The sequence below is a fragment of the Cephus cinctus genome, unplaced genomic scaffold (genome assembly GCF_000341935.2).
Source record: "Cephus cinctus unplaced genomic scaffold, Ccin1 Ccin1_scaffold1121, whole genome shotgun sequence".
Lineage (NCBI taxonomy): Eukaryota > Metazoa > Arthropoda > Insecta > Hymenoptera > Cephidae > Cephus > Cephus cinctus.
Genome location: NW_014333627.1, coordinates 27,036 through 34,074, shown reverse-complemented (window position 1 = coordinate 34,074; position 7,039 = coordinate 27,036). Strand labels below are relative to the sequence as shown.

Below are 7,039 nucleotides of genomic sequence, written 5' to 3'. Positions count from 1 at the left end.
CGTTTCCGAGATAGTGATGAAGGGAACAGCGAAATCTGCGGTTGATCACCCGGAAACAAGAATAGCTGGAGATATAGCCATACATAAACGCGGAATTGGCAAAATCCAGAAGACTCGCGTGGACGAGGAAAAATTATTTAGTACACAGCGGAATCTGCGGTTGATCACTCGGAAACAAGAATGGCTGGAGATATAGCCAGACACTATCGCGCACCATGGGAACACTTTCGGAATGCATCACCAAAATCTCCCACAAATATAAGTCCGATCTATCCTTGTCCATTTGTATTGTTCATTGGTCCAGTACATCTTTCGACACTCGAGGTGCATTCTGGTGACGACTTGACGATTCCAGCCCTTGACTTCCTGTATTTTGCACTTCCTGTATTTTCGGTTGCGGACTAATTCTTCATTTGTTACGAATAGACCACTACGCGAATTTCCGCGAACTTTAGATAATGTATTCGCGACGCACTTATTCAAACGTATCTGATGATATTGATAGGGAATGGTTGTTACAGACATGACGCTTGACCGGGGACAAGCGCGATGGACCGGATTAAGCAGGCTAGGGTACGGAATACACGCTATCGGGCCCAACCCCTACGGACAACGGAGGTCCGGCTAACAGATACCGAAGTAACAGCGGACTGCTGTGACGCAAGAGCTTAAAGGGCCGCGAAGCGGCTTCCGACCTTCGACAGACTTTGGTCGCGGACACAAAGCATTGACAAACATGAGTACAGACTTTGAACAACATGAGCATATGTGAATGGCCTGGACTAAGCAGTTGCTTGTGTCGCAGAACCAGAACACGGGAAAAGGAGCCAGGCTATGAAAGTTCGCGATCACCCCTAGCCGAGTCGACCGCAACGAATCACTGGGCATCAGCACCGACCGAGGCCGGTAGTCCCCGAGGGGACTTGAATTTACGCTTCAACCTTCGTCACTGCCCGCCGCAAAGCCGAAGCTAGGGCAGGTTAGACGTAAGGAACCACGTTCGATCTCCGAAGACGAACCACGTTAACCCTAGATCAGCGCGCAAAGTGTTTCCTGCAGAGGGTGATTAGAAGTTACCGGGATTTGAGGTCCCATACGCCAAGTGGAGTAGCACAAGCGAACGCAGATTGACGTGACCGCTCCCCTAGAGAGCGCAGAAAGGGATGCCGACGCCAACCCATGACTCCCCACCGCTCAAACCGTCTTGGCATATTTGCTGCGGAGTTTACTGTGATACCAAAGTGATATCACGAAGAAGGTATAGCCCAGCGGAAGAAATTAGGAAAATATGTAACACAAAGAAAGAAAACGAGAGAGAGAGAGACAGAGAGAGAGAGATGTAGATGAATAAGTGATAAATGTATCGTGGAAGAGATGTAAGTGGAAAATATGATAATGAAGAATGTATAGAAATAAGGTGAAAACGTACCGAATGACTCGCGACAAAAATGATGCACAAAGGCTCGCGATGGACTGTGGTTCCGAGCCGATACATTCCTCCGCTTCCCCTGAGTACCCCCTCCAATTCGAGTACCGATTGGCAGTGCTGCCCTTCCACGACGGATCTTGCAATAACATTGTATACACTGAGCGTCATTAAAGATGTCCAGCTTGTTGACACAGCGCGGTCAGGTATACTGATCCCCTATCTTGGCCCGCGCGCGCAACGCAGAGAACACTATGGTGCGAGCGAGACGCCACAATGTTGCTCGATTTGTCCTTGGTACACAGCACGAGTGTAAGCGAATTTTTCAATTCGAATTTGTATAGGGAGCGTCAACGATACCCTGGAGTGGGGATGCCGATCGACCGATACCTGGCAATGACAAAAACAAAGGATTACTAAGAGAAATCTAATGCAATAGCAGAAGATGCAAATTTAATATATTTAAATATACGCAAAATATGTTTTTTTTCAACGACATAAAATATAATACATACATATTATATGTATAATATAAGACATAAAAACATTTGCGAGATATAAGTGCATATAAGTTTTATGTGTGTATATATCACATATATAGTATACATATACAAAAAAAAACAGTTGAAAGATCTGTATGTGATATAGCTATACACTGCGGCTATACTTTTTCTGAATGATCAACTGGTATATCCAACTGCATGCTAATTGATTTTTATTCGTGAGAGATCAATTTTCTGCGATTTTGTGAAGACGAGTATCGTAAGAAGAATGAGAAAATTTAGAGGAATCATTAGATGGATCCGATACTAATCGATAATTGTCACGGAAGAGCGAACTGACTACCAAGAACTGATGAAAACAATTTCTTAAACAAGGGATTCATTTGACTTGTAGCCAGTTGCACAGACCGTAATTAATTACCTTATTATACTTGGAGATCATAAGAAATTAACAGTGAGCAACGCACAGCAAATCATTGCAAGTCCGTAATTATTTTTAAATGGGATTCTACCCGACTGTTTTGTACATTTAAAGCGTATACTAGACTGAATTCACACAGCATGAATTTCCTTGCAATTCCTAAAACTTTCATTGACAATCACAAATACCAGCACGAAATTCACCTGCGGAACTGCGTAAGAAAATGGTGAACGTCCATTGGCTGGTAGGAGCGACCGAGTAAAATTAATTACTCTCTCGTACGCGATAATGACCGTAGGCTACGTTAAGAATTTACCGATCGAAACGCGGATCCGGTAATTAGAGCTCAGATGTCTTTTCTCTCCTTTTTCTCGCTTCCTTTATTTTTCATTCTCCCTCCTGCCAGCGCGTCATCATCACCGTAAAAAATATTACGCAATTCGCACGACGTCCACGTTTGAAAATTCGTCAATTAGAATTCCCAGGTCACTATAACCCAAGAGAATAGACGTTGAGTAAGAACAGTCAAGCTGATGGATGTAATGAATAACAAAAAAAGAATGAAAAATAGAAAGATAAGTGGACGAATGCTTACGCGTATCTTACTCGTATGGAATAACAGAATATAAGAAGCACGGTTCGCGACGCTGCTCTGCTTCTCAAAGGATGGAATTGGGCGCCCCGCTGTGTCTGATCGTCCCGATGAACTACGGGGTCCATGGAACAAAAGACGATTACCAGACAGTGTTAGTGTCAGTGTCAGTGTTGCTATCGTCTTAGCACCATATCCCAAGGGAAAACTGGATCCGATAAAAATCCTGGCAGAAATTCCCATCCCTAACGGACTCTGTCATTCTTGTTTGTCAAAACAGTCAATGATCCGACGTGCGGCTTAGAAAAATGTTAGTAAGTCCACTTTTATGAACGCCAATCTGTGTCCCCATGGTTCGAATTCAGGAAGCATTAAATACATCGCTTCTGAATTAACAATATGGCCCTGCAGAACCAAGAGACTATGCAGAGCATGCAGCATTAAGAAATGAGATAGTTTTTAACGACCGAAGCATCCATAAAGGAACCTTTGCACAATCTACCCCATGGAGTATATTATCGATCACCTAACTTGTGTAACCACCCCACAGAACGTTGTCGGAGAGATGTTGAGTGACGTCATGACTATCCCCTTTACTAGGTCACTGTGCCCATTTACGGCCTACGGAAAATGCCTTTCCTATCCCGTACAGTAGTGCCCTCGTGTTATCAGAGATTTAAGTATGTCTACATTCAAGGATTAACAGGCCAGTCGTTAATGAAATAGTGTTCATAGAAAAATAGATCATCGCGGTTTATCGTATAAAAAAGGAAAAAAAAAGAAGCCAAACTGAAAAAATATTTGACAAATCTGTGAAAGCAAAACTTAAAAACCATAGTGTTTTATCCTCATCCAGGTGCATAAACTAAAGAATAATAAAATTAACAATTACGAAAAACTGACTTATTTAGGGAAACTGATAAGTCGTTTGAATCTGCGCGTCGAACAAGAAGAGACCAAACCTCCTCCAGGGATGCAAATTTAATATAAGTCACTTGCGAATGGACACAGCATAGGCCGAGTCGCAATCACTATGCACTTTTAAATATAAATTACAACTGACCTCCGTGTCGGTCCGGTACCATAATCTCCTGGCCACAGCATATATTATATATCCAGCAGCGAAGAACAGAGCTCAGGGAGACAGAATGAGAAGAAGGGAGTCCTGGATCAATTGAATCGAATCCGATTAGCGCTGGGTCGGGTACTCTTGAATTGTTCTCATTTATTCTAATTAGAAGGGGGGGGGAAGTCACCCTTGCTAACTAGGTGCAATAAAGCACATTACAGCATGCGTATTTGTGTGTTCGCCATAAGGATTCTCTGGAGCCTCGAGGTACGAGAGGCTAGTTTAAGCAAAGGATCCGAGAGGTTCACTCGAATGGAGAATGGAGGACGCAAGGCGTGACTAAAGCAAACGGCAAACGACAAACAGCTCAGCTGTCGGATCCAGACTTCCTATCGTGGAAAATTCTATATCGTACAGTCATGCCAGTTCTACCGGTCATCCAGTTCTCCTGAACTCTACTAGATACTGGGACGACAAGGGAATCTCGTGCCGTAGGAGAGATGCTGCAGGGATCATCAGAGGGTGAAAAGTTGGATAAAATTTCGTAAAGCCGAGTACTCGACGAACCGGAAGTTGTCCGCATCGTAAAGGAGGGAAAAATTTGACTTTGGGAACCAATGCAAACAGCAAGCGATTTTATGTCGACCGTAGAGGAGTCTGACTAGCTTCTCACCAAGTGGGATGTACAGAGAGCTGCAGGAGTTGAGTTCGTCCTATAGGAGTTGCTTGGCACACGAGAGTTAGGTGGACCGCGTGTTTCTGGCATCTATGATCCTTACGCGATACCCATTAACATCGTCCAGGAGCTTGCATAATAGCGACCCTTAATAGCTTGTTAACAAACAAGAGAGCGTGTGTATGGAGTTCGGTAGTACCTGCGATGCTAGTACTGGAGTATACCCTTGTAAATGCAACAAGACTGTTGTCTAACTTAATGTACAGGAAGTTCCATCCTGCACAACTTCTTACGTTCCGACAGTCACTTCCCGTTCGGTTTTACCTTTAATTATTGAGCAACTTGCGTACGCGGCACAATCACATTTCCTTTCTTTCCTTCTTCTTGTTCCTTTTTTTCAATATTTATTTCTTGTTTTCTCCTATACTTGTATTCCTTGCTTTGTTAGTTTCATTTTTCTTTATTTTTTAACTTATTCTTAGCTTTCCTTATTTCTTTCTTTCTGTCTTCTTATTTTTATTTTATTCTCGTTCATTTTCCATTGTGCGTGTCTTACTTTTCCTATATAATTTTTTAATTTACAAGTCTATTTTTTTTCAGAAATACATACAAATATACACAAATTTTGAACAAAAAAAATTAATCTTGAATGCAGATGAATATCTTGAAACGAGTTTTTATGTGCCTGCATCCTGGGAATGCACGAAGGAAATAGAACACCCAGTCTTACTGTTTGCCACGGGACGTCCAGTGTTATATATTTTTACTGCGCCATGAGATATAACTATCCAGATTCCATGTTAGAGCATCGTCATACATGTATACAGCACATTAGCCAATGCCTTACGGCAAGTGTCGTCAGTTATTGAAGTCGTCATTTTTCAAAACGTACTACTTTCCCGAACTTTCGGTTTCATCTCATATTCTGCCTACTCTCGCGACTAAAAAGCTTCTCTCGCTTCTATTAAAAAGCGGCAGACACAGAGATTTCTGTGCTGTGCCACGAAGGAGAAGTATGTGGGGTTGGTTATCGCTAAATTACAGTAATCGAGTCAGCTTGCCATGGTGATTATCGTAATCCCAAAATATCCAATTTTCGAGCAGTAGTTCTCATAACCTTGTATATACATTTAAATTTGGTTTCCACGTGAGATTTCCACCTGAGGTCGAAATAGTGAAATGTTCACGAAGGCAAAGAAAGGCTGAAAAAGTAGTGTCCGTCTGGGCGACTGTCGGCAATGAGCGGTAGGAATGAGAGGACGGTGGCTTCTTGGGAAATATTGATTTTGGGATAAAGCGGCAGTGCGCCGTTCGGGATGATATACTAAAATGGGTTAAGTTTCGTAAACTTGTTTGGCTGATTTGACGCAATGCTAGGCACTGTGGGCGGTAGAGATGGCTCGGGAGATTCAGTTCCGCCTGCAATGAGAATTAGTCGCGTTCCGTTTCGCAGGAGCAAATAATTTGGGTCACGAGGTGAGCGCAATGGTTCGTGGTAGCTAAGCGTGAAATTCAATTGAATGGATAAATTTGGAAAAGACAACGGTCTGCAGTTGGTAAGCTCATGCGACTCTATCGTCTCCTTACTGCATGTGTGCCTAAGTAGCAATTTAATTAACAGTTGCAGTACCAAGCTTTTCTCTATTGCTGAAAACATTACTAACACCTAAAAGTTCAGTCCCGTTCTCAGAAAAAATACTTTTTAGCTCGAAATCTGCCCTCGTTTAACCCATGAAACGAGCAGTCTTCTTTTGGCCTGTAACGAACGCCTAGATCATTGAGTAATCGGTCAATGTGCAAAGATGCTGTGACGTGATTTTTCGAATCACGGTCCCAAGGCGGCTCCGGTTACCGATACAGATAACGTTCTCGATTTCTGGTTCCCTTCGGGTCGTACCCTGCTCAGAAGCTACGCTCTCGGGTTGATTCGTATAGTTATGTCAAGGCTCTCGTAAGATTTCGTTATGGTTTGGTCGAGGTCGAGGGACTCGAATCTGCCGTGGGGAGATAGTCTCGACGCACCGAGTTGCCCGGCAGAGGAGAGTACCCGTCGGAGACGTCTCCACGGACCGGCAGAAGCCCGGGCTGGGAAAAGGGCTGTAGAGCGGGCGGAGGTAGCTTTTATACGGTTAAGGGCAGGAGAGGAACCTCCTGCCCGAGTTAAGGACGTGGTGCCCAGCTGTCGCCCGATGCTCTCGGGAAGCGGCCGTGGAGGATCTTCAGAAGTTACGTACCGATTCGTTAAGGAACGCTCTCGATTTGGTTTAAAGGGACGACTCGAAGGAGATAGATGAGTTATCGGCTATAAGGCTCTCGACCAATCAGAATGATTAGTTCTCGGATTTGGCTATT

General features: G+C 43.6%; 1 protein-coding gene across 1 annotated transcript in view; it reads right to left on the bottom strand.

Moving 5' to 3' along the window:
* Nucleotides 1–654: 654 nt before the first annotated feature.
* LOC107272182 overlaps nt 655–7,039 on the bottom strand; it is a 22,074-nt gene continuing 15,689 nt past the window's right edge. The window contains exon 4 of the mRNA XM_025089474.1: nt 655–1,816. The gene's annotated coding sequence lies outside the window, so the exon portion shown is untranslated. The remainder of the gene's footprint in view (nt 1,817–7,039) is intronic.